Source organism: Camelus ferus, chromosome 2 (assembly GCF_009834535.1).
Source record: "Camelus ferus isolate YT-003-E chromosome 2, BCGSAC_Cfer_1.0, whole genome shotgun sequence".
NCBI classification, from domain to species: domain Eukaryota; kingdom Metazoa; phylum Chordata; class Mammalia; order Artiodactyla; family Camelidae; genus Camelus; species Camelus ferus.
In genome coordinates, this window is record NC_045697.1 from 65,981,872 (window position 1) to 66,002,198 (window position 20,327).

A 20,327-nucleotide genomic window follows, 5' to 3' on the forward strand; every position below is an offset into this window, starting at 1 on the left:
TGCAAATGAGCCAAGAACATACAATGGAGAAAAGACAGTCCCTTCAACAAATGGTGTTGAGAATACTGGACAGCCATGTGCTAAAGAATGGAACTGGACCACTTTCTTACACCACACACAAAAATTAACATAAAATGGATTAAAGACTTGAATGTAAGACCTGAAATCACAAAACTTTTAGAAGAAAACATAGGCAATACACTTTTTGACACTTAGAAATGTCTTTCTGGATATGTCTCCTCAGGCAAGGGAAACAAAAGCAAAAATCAACAAATGGGACAAAATTAAACTAAAAAGCTTCTGCATGGCAAAGGAAACCATCAACAAAATGAAAAGACAGCCTATCATATGGTAGAAGATATTTGCGAATCGTATATTTGATAACCCCAAATATATAAAGAGCTCATATAATCAATAACAACAAAAACAACCTTCTTAAAAAATGGGCAGAACGTCTGAATAGGCATTTTTCCAATGACATATGGATAACCAAGAAGCACATGAAAAAAAATGTTCAAGATCACTAATTTTTTGGAACTGCAAATCAAAACTAGAATGAGATATCACCCCATGCCCATTGGAATGAGTATTATCAAAAAGATGAGAAATAACAAGTGTTGGAGTGTATGTGGACAAAAGGGAACCCTCATACACTGTTCACGGGAATGTAAATATGGAAAACAGTACGGGAAAAAAAACTAAAAATAGAACTACTATATGATCCAGCTATTCCACTTCTGCATATTTATCTAAAAAATACAAAACTAATTAGAAAAGAAACATGCATGCTTGTGTCATCGCATCATTATTTATAGTAGCCAAGATATGAGAACAACCTAAGTGCCTATAGATGGATAAATAGATAAAGAACACACACACACACACACACACACATATATACAATGGACTACTACTTAGCCATAAAAGGATAAAATCTTGCCATTTGTGACAAAATGGATGGGCCTTGAGGGCATTATGCTAACTGAATTAAGTCAGATGGAGAAAGACAAATACCATATGATTTTACTCATATGTGAAATATACAAAATAATAACAATAGATGAACAAACAAAACAAAAACACACAGATACAGAGAGCAGATTAGTGGTTATCAGAGAGGAAGGTGTATGAAGGAGCGTGAAATGGGTAAAGGGGGTCAACTGTATGATGTCAGATGGAAACTAAACTATAGGTGGTGAGCACAGTGTGGTGTATACAGAAGTCAAAATACAATGTTGCACACACAAAACTTACATAATGTTATAAATCAATGTGACCTCAATTAAAAAAAAATGAAAAAGAATAGGCATTTCAGCAGAATCTCCAGCTACACAGCAGACAGGCATATTCTATGTGTCCACCAAAATTTACAGAATGATTCAAATTCTCCCTGGCATCAAGGAGAATAAAGTCTTACAGGAAATACAAGTTTATCCACTTGAACTCCTGGATTTTGTGTGAGAAAATACATTAAATGCTCCATGAACATTATATGGATTATATGTTATACATATGAGCATTATTACTAAAAAGCAATGTGGCACTTCTGGCAGAATAACACATTCGAGATATAAATGTTTTTTGGCCCCTGACTTTTATTCCCCTTTTCCTTTCCCTCATCCAGGTTGATGGTCTGCTCTTAATTCACTGTGCTCTCAATACTCTTCAGTTCCTGAAGAAAGCCACAATGGAAAGAGAGCCACGATGGAAAAGTTATTTATCAATCTTACTGCTATAGTTTCCTAAAGCCAAACCCCTTGAGACAATGCAAGATGCCTCCAAAACAAAAGTCATGATGAAATTAGAAGCCCTTCTCCCAGGACTTAAGAAAAAAAGATTCCAGTATGGGAAGATGAAACATCAAGAGAATAGTATGAGAGAGATGTTGTGGGTGGTGGAAAAAAGCGCCCTGCACTCTGTCCCTGCAGAGTCAGAAAAGAAATGCTGCACGGCGCATTTAAGAAGACAGGCCACAGATACATTCATAGATTTCCACACTTTCATGCACCTTCAAAGCACCAGAAAGATCTGCACGTGGCAAAGGATAGTGGAAAGTGATGGAGAGTGTCACCCAATTCGACAGAGGCCATGAGATGAGGAACAAGGGACATCTGAGTGTTTAGCAACCTGTATAGGACAATGAGAAGTTACCATCAACTCCACAAGTGATTTCTTGGTCAGATACACCCCATCTCAACATCTTGGACCATGTGATCCCATCCTCCCATCCAACTTAAACACATCCCCTGCAAGATGACAGAGAATCACAGATTGACCAAGATTAATTGCCCACAGCCCTAGAAATTAGTTTGTACAAATGAATTTGTGAACTGAGAATCATGTTCAATGACAACCCAGACAGAAAAGTCCTAAACCTTCATACTTAGTAAGGAACCCTAAACAGTATTTACCATCTCATGGGGGAAAAAGGTTTTAGGAATTCCAGGAAACGTGTCTAGGAGCCAACATATTACTAGGAGTCAAAAAATAGATGGATTGCATTATCTGCAATAGATATAGTTTTTCCTCTGCTTGTCAAAATTTGTTACCATCTATGTCAACATTTGAGTCTTAGAAAATGACAGAGACATATCGAAACTTCAGAGTAGTGATTTTAAAAATAGTGTCTTTGTGATGTTGTTATTTTACTATTCTTCTTCATTTTCTTATCTTCCTTCCCAGGATAATACCAGAATGTAATTAGCACTGAACTTATCCCAGGATAATACCAGAATGTAATTAGCACTGAACTTTAATACCCAAATTGGGCATTAAAATCAGATCAAGTTTTTCTTTTAAGGGCAGTGATCCATATTCTTTATTAAGGTATATAGTTAAGTGTTATATAAAAGAATACAATCCATTTAATCCTTCCATTTTTAAAGGCTTTTATGTGATTTTATTCATCACAAAATGCCACTGGCATTTAGTTTTTCCTTCTAGGGAGCAAAAAGTTTTCCACTCTAATTTTTCAGCTAAATATTATCGTCTCCTTGCTGATTGGAGGACTAAAAATATAGCTACTGCTAGGGCTCTCTGACATTCACGTAGACATCTTGGGAACACTGATGGAACTGATAACAGGCCATTTTATAGGGCCTTAAAAGCTAGTCAAGAAACAAACAAGGTCCATTAGAGTTTCTGTCATGCATATGACAGGGAAAAATATACCACCATAAGATCCACTCAATTGTCCTGCTGTGACAGCAGTAGCTATTGTGTGTGAGAGGTTTGGGGAAGGTGGCTCCACCTTGGTATTTATGCTCTGCTGGCTAGTGGGAGTTTCAGGTAAGGCATCCTAACAGAAGGGGCTTTGTGATAGGCTATCAGTGACAAACAAGAACGACAACGTGCAGCCCAGTGGTTTGACAAGAAGGAGAAACTCAACAAAAGGAGAATGACCTGCTAGCAGTTTCCCGTTTCAGTCTAACATTTACTTCCTCACACAAAGCTTAGCTTGGTGTGTTGGTGTCCAAATCACATTTGAACCTTGTACAGAGTGATGAGAGTTGAGCTGAGATATTTTAAGTGGATTTCTTTTCTTTGTACCCTGTTTTGAACTGCTTTTCAACCTACAGATGTTTGGCAAAGCTGTCCAAACTAAGAAGCTGAAAGAGAAACATGGAAAAAGTACGTTCCCAGATTAATGTTTTATTTTTATATCTCATATGTGCATGTGTGTATTTAATATATCCTATAGACCAGCCTTCGATGTATACATAATAATCTAATAGATAAGCTTCTTTTTTTCTTATGAAAAAGACAGTAATTTCATCAAGATCTATATATAAACTCTTCAATAAATATTTATTGAGTGCCTACTACTCAATATTATACTGTATCTTTACAAGACTGACAGATGCACAGTAACCAATACATGGTATGATAACTTGCCTTCTGTAGGAACACTGAGACATGTAGTCAAATAATTACAAAGTACGATACACTCTCATCAGTATCACAGTCCCTATCAAGGTGCTTCCAAGCTTTTCCCATATTTTTTTTTAAAGATTTTCTTGGGGAGTGGTCATTAGGTCTCCTTATTTATTTATTGTTAGTTCTTTTTTTTTTTTAATGGAGGGACTGGGGATTGAACCCAGGACCTTGTGCATGCTAAGCACACACTCTACCACGGAGCGATACCCTCCCCTCCCATATTTCTTAACTTAACAATTCTACCTTCTCATCTTCTCACTTCTGACACATGACACCATCTATTACCTGAGAAAACCCACATGAGAAAAGTCACTTCACCTGTTATCATATAGAATTTATTTTTTTAAAGATAATGTATCAGAGAAGCAGTGTAGGTGCCTGTTCAAACAGAACCTAACGGAATCTAATGGAAAATAGAGCTAGTCCTCAAACGTAAAAGTTAAAACTCGAATTCAGTGCTATACCAACATGTGATCTTTTTTTTGTCTTCCTCCTAATTTTCTCCCATCACTTATTCCAACTTTTGTTTCATTTTTATATTCTCTTGAAAGGGAAAATAAGGAAAATGAGCACGTTTTAGCCATACTTCTTATGCCAGGCCCTGTGCTAGCATTTTAGATAGTGTGTCTCATTGAATCCTCATCATACCCCTCTGAGGTCAGTAGTGTGACCTTCACACAGATAGGAACGCTGAGGCTCAGCAAAGATCTCACAGCTAGATGGGATTCAAACACACATCTGCCTGAATAGAAAGTTCTTTATGCAGCCCTCTGACACTCTTCGCCAGCCCAGCTCCTTCCACTGTACCTAGGACAGGAAAGGAGTCAGGAAGGATGTTAGCTGCTTATGAATTACATCAAGTATTTCACACCTTTATTATTGACACATGTTCAAGAATTCTTGTTTTTAAAAAAGCAGTCCTTAAAAAGTAGTCCAATCTACTATTCTATATCGCTCCTTGCTTTCACTGCCAAATTTCATTTTCAAATAATATAGACATTTTAAAGCCAGTTTTAGATTTAGAGAATCATTGAGCAGATAATGCATAACATTCCATATAGTAACTCCCCACTAACCCTACACACAGTTTCCTCTATTACTAACATTTTGCTTTAGTATGGTTGATCTGTTAAAACTGATAAACCAGTATTGATACATTACTAACTAGAGTCCATGGTTTACATTAGTGTCACTCTTGGCGGTGCTGTACAGCATGATAGGTTTTAACAAACGAATAATGACATGTATTCATCATTATCGTACCATATAGAATAGATTCACCACCCTAAAATCTCCCGTGCTCTGCCTACTCATCCTGAGCCCCTAGCAACCACAGATCTTTTCACTGTCCCTGTAATTTTGTCTTTTCCAAAATGTCATATAGTTGGAATCATACCATATGTAGCCTTTTCAGACTGGTTTCTTCCACTAAGCAATATGCATTTAAGGTTCCACCTTAGGAATCTTAGGAAAAACCTTTTCATGACTTGATAGCTCTTTTTTAAAAATTGCTCCAAATACAATTTTTTTCAACACAAAATGGTAGAACCTACAATATGTCAGGCCCCATGATGAGTACTGAGGATGGGACATAGCTCCTACTCCCAAGGATCTTACTGCCTAGTGTTAGGAGAAAGGTATTTAAGCACAAAAAGTAATAACATTTTATAGGTATTATAATAGAACTCTGTAGGGGTACAAAAGAAGGGCAAAGTGGGGAGAATTCAAATTTACTCCTGGTATAGAGAGTCAGGAATGGCTCCCTACAGCATTTGGTGTTTGCACTGAGGGATCAGTGAGAGTCGGGGCAGAGCACCAGGAAAGGTTTTAGGTGGCCAGCAGGACATGCTTTGAGAGGTGAGAAGCCCAGACAGAAGCTGGTAGACCTAGGCGTGAACAAGCTAACCTCTCAGGTCCCACCTTAGAGCCTGTGTTCTCTCTCACCTCCTTCGTGTCTCTTCTCAAATGTTACCTTATCACAGGCCTCCCCAGAACATCCTGGAGAAAGGGAGCATCTCCTTCCCACCTCACACTCTTTTCTCCTTACCCTCCTTCTTTTTCTCCATAGCAATTCTCAGCTGTAATGTGTTAAATATGTATTTGTATGTGTATGGTCTGCCTTCCCCCACCAGAGCGTGTGGCCCTGGGAGCAGACACTTCAGCTTTGTTCACGTTTGGCCCACAGTAGGCCTGCAATAAGCATCTGCTGAGTGAATTAATATGCTTATAGAGAAAAAATGCTATAAAAGAATGTATTAACTCTTACTGGTAAACAAGGGAACATTTTAACCCGGATTTACATATTTCCCACAACAGCTATTAAATCCACAATACTTTAATTCCCCAAATTCTTATATTGTTTTATTTCTCTACATTATATTGAGAGGGAGAAAAAGAAATCTCAAGAGCTTTCCAAAATGTCAGACAACTTTATTGACCTTCCCACACCGTAATTTTGACAAAACTTTTTTCCTAATACTAATTCAAGGCCTGCTCTAATAAATACTCCTTTCTACAACAGAGCCTGGCACTTATTCAAAATGAGGATGTGTTAAGTTACTTGAACAATTACCCTAGAGAGCAGCTGAAGATTGGCACCCAAAATATATTTTATATACAGCACATCTTATGACCTTCAGAGCTCAAAACTTTTAAATTCTCTTTTGTGGTTAGGCCCTGGGGGCTATAATTGGTATATTTTCTGGGAGTGTTGTCTTGGAGGAGGGGGTGTGAAGCAGCAGCATGCTTTGAGCACTGCTGTGTGCAACATGCTTCAGATTGTCCTGCTCCCAGACATGCCTGAAGCCTGAGAACTGATTCAATGATGAAAATGAGAGGGAGGAGATGATTCTGCTGTGTGGCCACAATGACTGTTTCAGTTTTAGACAGAGTTGCCCAGGGTATTCCTTCCCCAGGTAGCATTCTATGAAAAGCACTGGTTTTCTTAATCCCTTGTCTTCTCAGTTCTTAGATCTTTTCTCCAATCTTTTTCTCTAGCCAACTGCATTCATCCACATCCAATGCCATAACACTGGACCTTGATATCACTAATAAATATACCAGAGCAAAAATAATCTCAATGTCAAGCTCCCAACTTTTTGACATGCATCCCTTCCCTGCTCTCTCCCTTCCCCACCTCCAGTGCCAGCAACGATTCAGTTGAGTGAAGAGAGGTGAAGGGTTTTCCATTTCCATCATTTCACATCCTCGTTTCTTACCTCTCCCAGTCTAGATGCCATGGATGATTATTACAATCAACTTGCCTTTAACTCTTTTGTCCCTCTCTCCCTCTTTCCCACTTAATTATACCCCAACTCTGATTAAACTCAACTGTCCACTTTCTCTGCACCTCTGCCCCAGAAGCTGAATGTTGCTGGAGAAAATCAACAACATGTAGATAGATCTTTCTCTCAATTTATGATCAACAATCTTAGAAGAGCACTCACAAGCGCCCAGGAATCCTACTGCATTTCTCATTATTTGAAACAAGTTTCAGATCTCCTTTTTCTTCAGACCTTCAAAACCCCCTCCCCTCTACAGCCCATGAACCCACTTCTTTCTTCCCTGAGAAAAGAGTAGCAATCAGATGGGAACTCCTTCAACTTCCTACCGCCAACTTTATTAACTTATCTGCATCTACACTCTCACTCTCTGCCTTCCTCTTACTACAATGGAAAAAAATTTCCCAGTGTCTAAAAATGTAAACCCCTCCCTTTATTTTCTGGATTTCATCTCCTCTTCCCATGTTCAAGAAATTCAAGCCTGCAATTATCGTGTGACTCTCCATGTATCATTAGACCCTCTCTGTCTACTAGAGCATTCCTATAAACATACATATACAAACTCTCCATTAAAAAAAAAGTACTCCTTTGATTTCATGTTATATTTCAGTCATTATCTCATTTTTCTGACCCCTTCACAGCAACAAATATCAAGAGATGCCTAGATTTACTAACTTTCTTCTACCATCTCACTTTTTATCCTCGGCCCACCCCAGTCATGTTTATCTCCCCTCAAACCACTGAAATTGTACTTGTCAAGGTCAAAATAATGCCCAGGATGTAAAATTAATGGTCATTTCTCTGCCCTTATCTGACTCGAACTTGCAGCAATTTCCTTTCTTCTTGTAACACTTCATTCTCTTTAATTCCATGTTAGAGCATTGTCCATGTTTTTCTCCCATCGAAATGGACTCTCTTTTCAGCCTTTTTCTGTCTCAGTGCTGAGCCTCTTTCACTTCTTCATCTAGACTCTCTGCTGAGATCTCATTCAGTCCCGTAACTTTATTATCTGTGTGCTGTTGACTTTCCATTTTGAATCTTCAGTTTTGAGCCCCACCACTGAGTTCCTAATCTTGTTTCTCTCCTTTGCTTTTCAAATAAAGAATAAAGCAAATAAGGAGCATCACTTTCCAACCATTTATTCAAGCAAAATTCGTAGAAGACATCCTTGACTCTTATTGATCTCTTACACCACCTACCTCACCTACACACATACTTCCTAAACAAGCATCAAGTCTGTCCAACTATATCTCACAAATATCCCTTTTATCTGTCCACTTCTCTTCAGTTCTGCTGCTACTACTCTTGTTCATGCCACTGCCATCTTTTGCTAATAGCACTGCAGTAGCCTCTAACCACTCTTCTTGCTTCCTTTTTAGAGCTTCCAAAATCTATTCTCCACACAGCAATCCAAGTGAACTTTCTACAGAGTAAATAGTGTAACTTTAAGTCCCTTAAAACTCACCAATGGTTTCCTTTCCACTTGGAATCAATTGCAAACATTTTGTTTGTTTTGCCTAAATGGCCTTTTATCCTAGTCTGTCTCTCCAACCTCAGCACATCCTGCTCTTCCTATTCCTCATTATGACCCAGCTACACATGCTGGCCTTTTTTGTTTCCCAAACTCCCTCCCAACTCAAAGCCTTTGAAATTGCTTTTCTTTCTATCTAGTATGCTCTTTGTTAAGAAATGTCATTGCTAAATACGTTATCCAGCATGAATTTTCCCTCCAGTTACTATTACCAAGTGACTATGTTTTATTTTTCTCATACCATGTATTATCTAAAATTATATTATAGCTTTAATTTGCTATCTGTTTTCCTCCCTCTAGAGTATAAACTTTACGACAACATGGATCTTGAACACTGTCTCATTCACTCTTCTATTCAACTAATGTAAAACAGATATCCTATCCAAAAAAGGTGACTAGAATTATTTGTTGAATGAATATTGGAGCTCAGTTGTTATTGCTAAATAATACATACTATTAAATATCAAGATTATTAGACCATTTTGCTCTTTTTACCTTGGAATTAATGCTTGAAATCCAGTATTTGGATTGCGACATTGTACTTCAGGATTCCCAAGAAAGTTCACTGCAACAAAAACAAACATCAGTGCAAATTATTTTTACATTAAAATAAATATAAACACCATCATTTTACACATATTAAAAAAGTAATTGTGTATGCAGATAACCTACAAAATGATAAAAGTTAATCAATAAGCCTCAGGACTCGATAATTTTTCTATTATCTTTATCTCAACTACTATAGATTCTCCAGAGCTACAGCAGTTTGCAGATAGACTCTAAAATTATAAAAATACTAGAGTTTTAACAAGAAATAAACCCCAAGAGTCATAATGCTTCTGCCAACATGATGCTGAAACCAAAGCAAAATGCTTCGAAGTCACCATTTTGCCTAGAGTAGCCTATATCAAGTTAACTTCAAAAATATTTTAATCTTACTGTTTTAGCCCATGTATTTTCTATATACTCCACTGACTGCAAGACCACTTTAATATTCTTTGTATCTAATAGTAAGAAATATGGTGAAGAATTAGTATAACATTGTAATAATCCAAATACTGGAAATAGGAAAAACTGAGGAAAATCCAAAAGAATTGCTAAGAAATCACTACAAGCTATTATCACATTTTAAATACTATATTCTAGAGAATAATAATAAACACAAAATTAGAAAAATAATGACAATCTGTACACAATAAAAATTTGATCTACAGATTTAACTTAAAAAATTAAATTTCATAGCAAATTATTGAATGGAGATATAAAGTTTATTAAAGTTATTGAAATTGATATCAATTGTGATGGATCACAACATTATGAATGTACCAAATGTCACTAAATGGTACCTTTAAAATACTGCTTAAAATGGCAAATTTTACCACAATTTTTTAAAGGTACTGTACCGTACAAAACTAAGTAACTAGTATAAAAGCATACCAAAAATTTTAAATCATACAGAAATACTTAGATTAACTAGTCCTTTCTTCCAAGTTCATTCTTAACAAACATGGTAAAAAATATTATATCAGAACTTAAAAAGAAAAAAAAACCTTCTTTGTAAAATACACATGATAAAGACTTATATTAGAGGAATTATTTCAGTATAATAAATGTTAAATGTAACATAGAGAACACAATTTAACTTCTCTGTTAAAAAATGATAAAAAGGATTAGTTTGACTTACTTGAGTTTACTTTAGAAAATACACTGCAAATTTATGTCTTTGTTTTTGATTAAAGGCAAAGTCAAAACAAAGAGATCAAATAGTTTTATACTCAAATATAACTGTTCTTCAAGCAAGAACCAGAAAAACTTTCAATTTCTGGTCCAAGGAGATGAAAAGGGGATCTCTGCTGGTTGAGGGAGAGGGAAAAATATCCTGGTATTTTTTTTCCCATTCCTCCCTTAGCCATGGGGGCAGACAAAGGTTATGAGGAGTGTGCAGTAGAGTATGTAACTAAAACTCAGTGTTCTAGCAAGATGACCAAGAAACGGAAACTCTAGGAATCAGATGTATTGGGGAGATTGAGAATTAAAAAGAGCTCAAGAAAGTAATCTAATAGATTTGTGCATGACCTCCTAGACTTGATCTTGAGCTGCACACGTATGGATCTGACCCTAAACAGAATCCCAAAGGCTTTGAGAAATGAACTACAGGGTAGACACTGCCTATATTTCAACTCTTACCAAAAACAGAAGGGAGAACATTTTTCAACTGATTCAATAAGCCCAGAACAATCCTGATATGAGAACAAAACAAAGTTATTACAAGAAAAGAAGACTGTGGAATAATTTCCTTCATGAAGAAATAAAGAATAGAAAAATAATATGGAAAACAAATGAAACTAAAAGTTGGCTCTTCGATTATCTTAAGAACATTGGCAAACCTTTAACTGGATTGATCAACAAAAAGAAGAGAAGACTCAAAATCAGAAATGAAAGTAGGAACATTACTACTGAACTCACAGAAATGAAAAGGATCGAAATTAAACACTATGAATGATTGTATTGGAATAAATTAGATAACTTAGATGAATGGATAAATTTCTAAAAATATACAAATCACCAAAACTTAATAAAAAAATAGAAAGTCTAAATAAAACGATAACAAGTAAAGAGATTGATTCCATAATCAAAAAAATTTCCAACAAAAGAAAGGCCAGGAACAAATGGCAAATTCTATCAAACATTTGAAGAAGAATTAACATCAATCCTTCTCAGACTCATCCAAAAAATAGTAAAGGAGGGAACACTTTCTAACTCAATTGTATGAGGCCCATATTACTCTTCCACCAAAGCCAGACAAAGACATCACAAGAAAAGAAAACTACAGATCAGTTTGCATATGGATCCAAAAATCCTCCACAAAATACTAACAAAGTGAACCCAGCAGCATATAAAAGGATTACATAGCAGGATAAGTGGTATTTAGCCCAAGAAGGCAAGGTTGGATAAACACATGAAAATCATTCAATGTAACACATGATATTAATAAAATGAAGGAATAAAAAACATATGATTATCTCAATATATGCAGTAAAAACATTTTGCAAAACCCAACATCCTCTCATGATAAAAAATACACTCAACAAACTAGAAATTGAAGGGAAATTCCTTGCTACTGTATAGCATGGGGAACTCTGTAACTTGTAGTAACCTATAATTAAAAAGAATATGAAAAGGAATATATCTATGTATATGTATATGTATGACTGAGACATACTGTTACACCAGAAATTGACACAACATTGTAAACTGACTATAATTCAAATAAAAAATTTTTAAAAATAGGCAAAACACTTGAAAAGAGACTCCTTCAAAGAAGATATACAACAAGCAGAGGAACAATGCTCAACATCATTAGTTGTTAGGGACATGCTAACCAAAGCCACGATTAGATACCACTTCACGCTTACTAGAATGACTAGGATAAAAGAAGCAGAAAATAACAAGTGTTGGTAAGAACCTGAAGAAATTAAAATCCTCATACTTTGCTTGCAGGAATGTAAAATGTTTTAGGTTGCTGTGGAAAATGGTTTGGCAGTTTCTCAAAAGTTAAACCTAGAACTGCTATATGACCCAGTAATTTCAATTCTAGCTATATACTCAAGAGAAATAAAATCGTGTGTTCCCACAAAAATGTCCATAGCAGTATTATTCATAATGGCAAAAAGGTGGAAATAATCCAAATGTTCATCAATTGAAGAACAGATAAACAAAATGTGGTACAGCCATACACAGTGAAGCTAAGTAAGGCTACATGCAATCTCTCTGTATTATTTCCTATAACTGTATGTGAATCTACAATTATATCAAAATAAAATGTTCAATTAAATAAATCTTACTTCTTTATTATTTTTATATTATTATTGTATATATTTATATATATGTTATAATATATTTATACTATATTATTATTTCTATAATAATTTAAAACTAAATTTAAAAAATACCATGTATAGTGTCTCTTAAAAATACTTAAACATAAAAGTAATAAAGCACATACAGGATCTGTATGCTGCAAACTACAAAATGCTACTGAAAGAAATCAAAGGACCAAACAAATAGAGAGATGTACCTTGTTTGTGGATTGGAAGATTCAGTATACATAAAACATCAATTCAGATGTTCCCTAAATTGATCTATATGCTTAACAGAATTCTAGTCAAAATCTCATCACAATTTTTTGTAGATACTGAAAAGCCAACTATAATTAGTACCTAGAAGAATCTAAATAATTTTCTAAAGAAGAATACAGTTAGAAGATTCACACTACCCAATTTTAAGACTTACTATAAACCTATAGTTACCAAGATAGTGAATAAACAATAGAAAAAATAGAGATTCCAGAAAGAGAACAACATAAAATACAATCAATTGATTTTTTACAATGATACAAAGACTATTCAATGGAGTGAGGACAGTATTTTCCACAAGTGGGTATTGAAAACATTGAATATCCATATGTAGAAAAAAAAGCCTCAACCTAAATCTTATATAAAAATTAACTTAAAATGGCTCGTAGATCTAAATATAAAACTTCAAAATTTTCAGAAGAAAACACAGGAGAAAATCTTCATGACTGGGATTAGGTAAAGAGTTGTTACATATGCCAAAAGCATAATCTAAAAATGTATAAATTAGTGGACTTGATCAAAAGGTAAAACTTTGACTTTGTGAAAGACCCTATTAGGAGAATTAAAAGACAAGCTACAGACTGCAAAAAAATATTTGCAAATAACATATCCGACAAAGGACTTGTATCCAGAATTTATTTTAAAAAACTCAAAAACTCAAGAATGAAACACAAATAATGCTACCAACAAAAAAAGGCAAAAAACCTGTACAGACATATATACCAATAGGGGTGCACAATGATAAATAAGTATACAACAAGATGCTCAACATCATTTGCCATTAAGGAAAGGCAAATTAAATCTACAATGAGACATCACTATACACCTATCAGAATGGCTTAACTGAGCATATCAAGTACTGACAAGGATGCTGACCAACTGAAATTCCCATACTTGCTGATGGCAAGGCAAAATGGTATAGCTGCTGTGGAAAATAGTTCGTTGGTTTCCTTAAAAACCAAATGTAAACTTATCATACGACCCAGGAATTTCGCTCCTGGACATTTATTCCAGAGAAATGAAAACACAAAAACTTGTACATAAATATTCCCGGTCACTATTAGAAATTTTTAAATTACATTCCAAGTTTGCCTTGGATTGCTATTAGATGGTGCAACTATAGACTCTCACACTCAACTGTCTGCTATACATCTCTTGGATGTCCCACAAGCATCTTAAACTCAATTTGATTCAATATGTCAATATGTCCCAAATTCAACTCACCATCTTTTCCCTAAAACCTCTATTTTTTTTTCTTGATTACTGGCAGCATAACACACTAATTCAAACAAAAATCTGAGTAGTCATCCTAGACTCTTAAATCACTCAACAGCTCATCAGTCATCAGGCTCCATATTTTCTACCTCCTTAATCACTCTCAAATCTGTACACTATTCTGATTTTTATTGTCTCTTTATTTCATCTCTTCTTACTCTGACCCCTGCATAGCCCCTAACTAGCCTCTTTACCCTTCCTCTCACCACCCCAATTCCCATCTCCCTCAGTCCATTATTCACTCTGATGGCAGACTAATGTTTCTACAATTCAGTTTCAATTACGTCACTCTCCAATTCGAATTCCTTCAGCAGCTTCTTTGAAACTTTAAAAATAAAATTCAGACTCCAAAGCCTGACCTAAACAGACCTTATTATCTTGTTTCTTGCCTCTGTGCTTTCAGAGTGCTTTTTACCTTATCTGGACTGTAACTTCATCATTTTAGTTCACTTATTAGTTACCTTAAATTTTACCTCCCAAGAAAATCCTCCTTAAGTTCCACTCCCCAAACATCCTCTATATATTTTCATCTGCCAGCACTTGGACTAGCTGCCTCTTAGTTCATTTACCAGTTAGTCCTGCTGAACTAGATTCTCTGAAATCAGGGTCATTTTGTCGTGGTGGTTGTTACTGTCGCTGTTGTTACTTAACACATCTGAAACCTTACACCTAAAAGGCACTCAGCAAATATTTACTAAATTAGTAAGACAAATGCATCTTCCTATTTCTTTGTTTCTCCTTTTCTATCTTTCCTCAATCACACCTCTGGAGAACACAATTCACAGTTTGATAGAAGTGCCAGGTAAGTGAAAAATAATTATAAAGCAACATAATAAGTGCTAAAAGAAGAAGAAATGATAGTTTTTTTTAAACATTTTATATTGAGTTATAGTCATTTTACAATATTGTGTCAAATTCCAGTGTAGAGCACAATTTTTCAGTTATGCATGAACATACATATATTCATGGTCACATTTTTTTTTTGCTGTGAGCTACCACAAGATCTTATATATATTTCCCTGTGCTATACAGTATAATCTTGTTTATCTATTCTACATATGCCTATCAATATCTACAAATTTTGAACTCCCAGTCTATCCCTTCCCACCACCCCTCGCTGGCAACCACAAGTTTGTATTCTATGTCTATGAGTCTGTTTCTGTTTTGTATTTATGTTCTTTTTTTTTTTTTTAGATTCCACATATGAGCGATCTCATATGGTATTTTTCTTTCTCTTTCTGGCTTACTTCACTTAGAATGACATTCTCCAGGAACATCCATGTTGCTGCAAATAGCATCATGTTGTCGGTTTTTATGGCCGAATAGTATTCCATTGTATAAATATACCACATCTTCTTTATACAGTCATCTGTTGATGGACATTTAGGCTGTTTCCATGTCTTGGCTATTGTAAATAGTGCTGCTATGAACATTGGGCTGCAGGTATCTTTTCGAAGTAGGGTTCCTTCTGGATATATGCTCAGGAGCAGGATTCCTGGGTCATATGATAAATCTATTCCTAGTCTTTTGAGGAATCTCCATACTGTTTTCCACAGTGGCTGCACCAAACTGCATTCCCACCAGCAGTGTAGGAGGGTTCCCTTTTCTCCACAGCTTCTCCAGCATTTGTCATTTGTGGTCTTTTGAATGATGGCCATTCTGACTGGTGTGAGGTGATACCTCATTGTAGTTTTGATTCGCATTTCTCTGATAATTAGTGATATTGAGCATTTTTTCATGTGCCTATTGATCATTTGTATGTCTTCGTTGGAGAATTGCTTGTTTAGGTCTTCTGTCCATTTTTGGATTGGGTTGTTTGTTTTTTTCTTATTAAGTCGTATTAGCTGCTGATATATTCTGGAGATCAAGCCTTTGTCGGTTTCATTTGCAAAAATTTTCTCCCTTTCTGTAGGTTGTCGTTTTGTTTTACTTATGGTTTCCTTTGCCGTGCAGAAGCTTGTAAGTTTAATTATGTCCCATTTGTTTATTCTTGCTTTTATTTCTATTGCTTGGGTAGACTGCCCTAGGAGAACATTTTTGAGATGTATGTTGAGATGTATGTCAGATAACGTTTTGCCTATATTTTCTTCTAGGAGGTTTATTGTATCTTGTCTTATGTCTAAGTCTTTGATCAATTTTGAGTTTATTTTTGTTTATGGTGTGAGGGAGTGTTCTAGCTTCACTGATTTACATGCTGCTGTCCAGTTTTCCCAACACCATTTGCTGAAGAGACTGTCTTTATTCCATTGTATATTCTTGCCTCCTTTGTCAAAATTAGTTGACCAAAAGTTTGTGGGTTCATTTCTTGGCTCTCTATTCTGTTCCACTGGTCCATATATGTGTTTTTGTACCAATACCATGCTGTTTTTATTACTGTAGCTCTACAGTATTGTCTGAAGTCTGGGAGAGTGGAAATGATAGTTTTACAGAAGTTTTTTTGGCATATTTTCTATGTAAAACTTAGAATTGAATTTTCCTTCTATAAATAACTTTAAACATTTTCCTATAAGATGAAACTAAGAAGAGTTCAGCTCAGATCAGATTTTCCTTGGTTTTTATTTATAGATGTGTAAGGAACAAAATTAGCCTCTTTCTTTTCTTCTCTCTCTTCCTTCTTATAAGCAGAGGTAGTGATTTATTTTCACCATGGATATTATTAGTTCTTAATAATTTTTCGATTTTCTCATTGCAGCTAGGCCTAGTGGCAAGTCTCCAAAAGTTACATTTTTAAGGTTTGCATTTCCATTTTGATAATTTACTTTCAGGACTGGAGTTTACTCACAGTCCCAATTGTTTACTCACAATGTGCTCTTACTTGAGTTGGGAAGTGTTCTTTCTGGCATATGGGTGCCAAGGCATAGATTCAACTCCCATATGATAAAATTAATGATTCTTTAATGTGATTGTGACATTTAACACACCCCCAAAACCTCTATGAGGTATAAGTTACTATCCCCACTAAACAAATAAGAAAAATGGTCAAGACAGATAAACTGGCTTATTCCAACAAGGCCTTACGAGTAGTAACTAACAAATCAGAATCCAAACCTAGATCATGGAATTCGAACTCCAGTGTTTTCTCCACTTCATTACAGCTTATTATGTGCATTATTAATGCATCTTATCATTGAATGTGATAGCCAATGTATTTTCACTATGACAAATTTGTTATCACAACAAACTAAACAACTCAAAGAGCACCCCGACTGCTAACTGACAAATTGCATTCTTGATATAAAATATTATTAAATGTCCCTTCCACCAGGCAAAGACCACTTTTCACAGCCTAGTTAAGAATATTTACATTGATTTTAACATGCCCCATGTGTCCATTTGATTGAACTCTTGTACTTACAAATGCATGATAAAAATACAAATGATCAAAATACAAATACCACAGCAATAAAAATCTGTTGGCCTATAAGAAAGAGGCTTGACCGCACCCTTTAATCTTCTTGATCAAAAACACACTAGCAGGAAAAGGCTTACTTTTTGTTAATGTTGAAACTTATCTCAGTAATTGAGTTTTTTTTTTTTTTTTTTGTAAACAGTCAGCGTTTATTCTGAACTGTGAATCACAACTGAAATCTCTGTAACAGAGGAGACACTGTCTAAACTTTGACAGGATAGAGGGATAGGGAAAGGGAAAATGGGATGAAAAATTAGATATATTAGATCAAACAGAAGAAAGTATAAGTATATTTTATCCCATATTTCACATAGCTATAACAGAGTTATTCGTGATTCTTTTGTTTCTTTTATTTCTTCTCAGTATTCAATCACATTTTCAATACAAATTATCGTATTATTTTGCAGAAACTTTTTGTGGTCCTCAGTGGGTTTTTTCAGCTAATTAATGTTAAAAAAGAATTACTGAAAGCAAATATTGCAAGAAATAATTTCCAAAATGAAATTTATACACTTGAAAGCTGACTCCTACAAAAATGATTTGGCTCTATAAAAAAAGAAGCAATCCATCAGCTCCACAGACCCAGACATGGCGACCTGATAGGATTTCTTTTTCATAGGAAATTACTGCTATGACTGATTCTTGTTAACCCTAGGGGGAAAAAAATATGGTGGCAAGGCCTAATCAGAGACTGAAACAGAATGTTCTATTGTTTGAAATGATTGTCTTTGTGTAGTAGTTGAAAGACAAATTAAATTTGTTAGAATCAAGTGAAATATTCATTTTCCCTTTGACTTCACAAGCAACTTCACCTTAACTGAATTACTACTAAGTGCCTTTGCCCCTGAACTCCTCTCACATCCTCATAATTAAATATATAACTCATACCTCATTTTTATTTAGACTGACAGTGGAAGACTGTTTGCTGGTCAGAATTAACATGCCCTGTCCTAACACCCCTTCCTACCTGTATTCGCTGCCTCATCCGTTCCCTTAAACCATCCCATGCTGCTGAAGACTGTGTCGGACACAAATCCCTACTGCCAGCATGAGAATTAACCAAGATAATACATGTCAAGCAAATAAAATAATACTTCTTGAAATTAGACCTCCACAAGTGTTCCTTCTTGTAATGAATAAGGTTACTGTAAATGAAAAATATTTTAACATGTTTTTCTTTAGTTTATAGACACTGTGAAGGCACAATTTGGATTTTTAGATAGTAATTTTTAACAAAATACTTTTTTATGGTTACAGATTTACCTCAGGTGAATTCTCAAATTATTTTTACTTCTCTTCCTTCAGTCTGTTAAATCTTACTCCTCAGAACTTGCTCTGCTGTCATACAGCTGTTATGAAAGAATGAAGCTCAAGTTAAAGACAAGCCTTTTCTAGAGCCATCAGAATTTGTAGTGATGTAAGCCAGCAAGTGGGCCAGCGTATTAGCTACTGATGCTATTACTTTATGGTCCTCAGTGCTGTCTCCTGCACACTAAACACGCTGTTTTGAAAATTAAGACACTAAAGCAGCCAAGACAATTTTTAAAAGAATTTCTCCTTCTAGGTCCTTCTTTCCCTACCACCATTTTTTATTTTTATTTATTGTCTTAGAGAACTGCCTTATGGCCTATTTTTGTTTACCTAATTAAATTGGAAACCCATCTGACTTGACAACTATGAGAATATTTGTCAATATACTGGTGGTTTGCATGTTTTCCCTGCTTCTTAATGCAGCAATAATTTCTTGTTCTTGTTTTTGCTTAAAAAGTAGAATTGAAAAGCATTCCACTGTGTAAAGTAGATACTCTCTTACTCTTAGTTCTAACATTTAGATTGTCAAGGTAATATTCTATACATCCAGACGTAATTATAGACATTTTTCATGTGGTTATGCTGAATTAACCTTGGTGTTTTCACCTCTGCTTAAAATTAATATGTCTTATGAAATCAGGTTCTCCCTCTGCCATACAATGTCTGTGGCACAATGTAATGTTCAGAGCCCATCTTTTAGAATACCCACTATTTAGGTTTAGTCTTCTTCATGAAATGAGTAGCTAGTGATATCATTGTTCTTTTTTTATTCCAGTGAAATCAACATTTTCTCATTTTACCTCCTGAATACAACCCTGATGAGACATTTGAAAGATATTTGCTTACAAAAATAAATGAATTCATTTTCCTCTCAGTCATAAGTCAAATCTTCCTGGGAATCTTCCACTTTTTTTTTTACTCTAACTATTCCTACTCTTCATTCAACATTTCAGAGAGAATTGACTTTGATATTATAATGTCTGTGTCTAGTGATGGCTGGTTAAAACACACACACACACACACACACACACACACACACACACACACACACACAGAACTTCCAATCTGAGCCTTCTGTGAAACAGAATTCAAAGCTGTTCAGTTGCTGACAAACTTCAGGGATTATTTATCTCATACTGATTCCCATGTTCCTACAAGGAACATATTTATTTTGATGTATGAACTAGGAATAAGATAACTGAAACTGAAGGTGGTCATTTAAAGCAAGCCCTTTCTTCTAGCCCAGCAGGCCATGGGGTGTCAGGCTCAATGCTGACCTTAGAGGTTCCTGTGGTAGCTAGATCTACCTGGAATCTCACTTAAATGTTTTATATTCTCACTTAAATGCTTATTTCATGTGGAACCCATGCTTTCTATCCCCCACAATTGTGTACACATTTTGCATGGCTTCCTTTGAGACCTGAAACAATTTTTCTCCCCAAAGGACT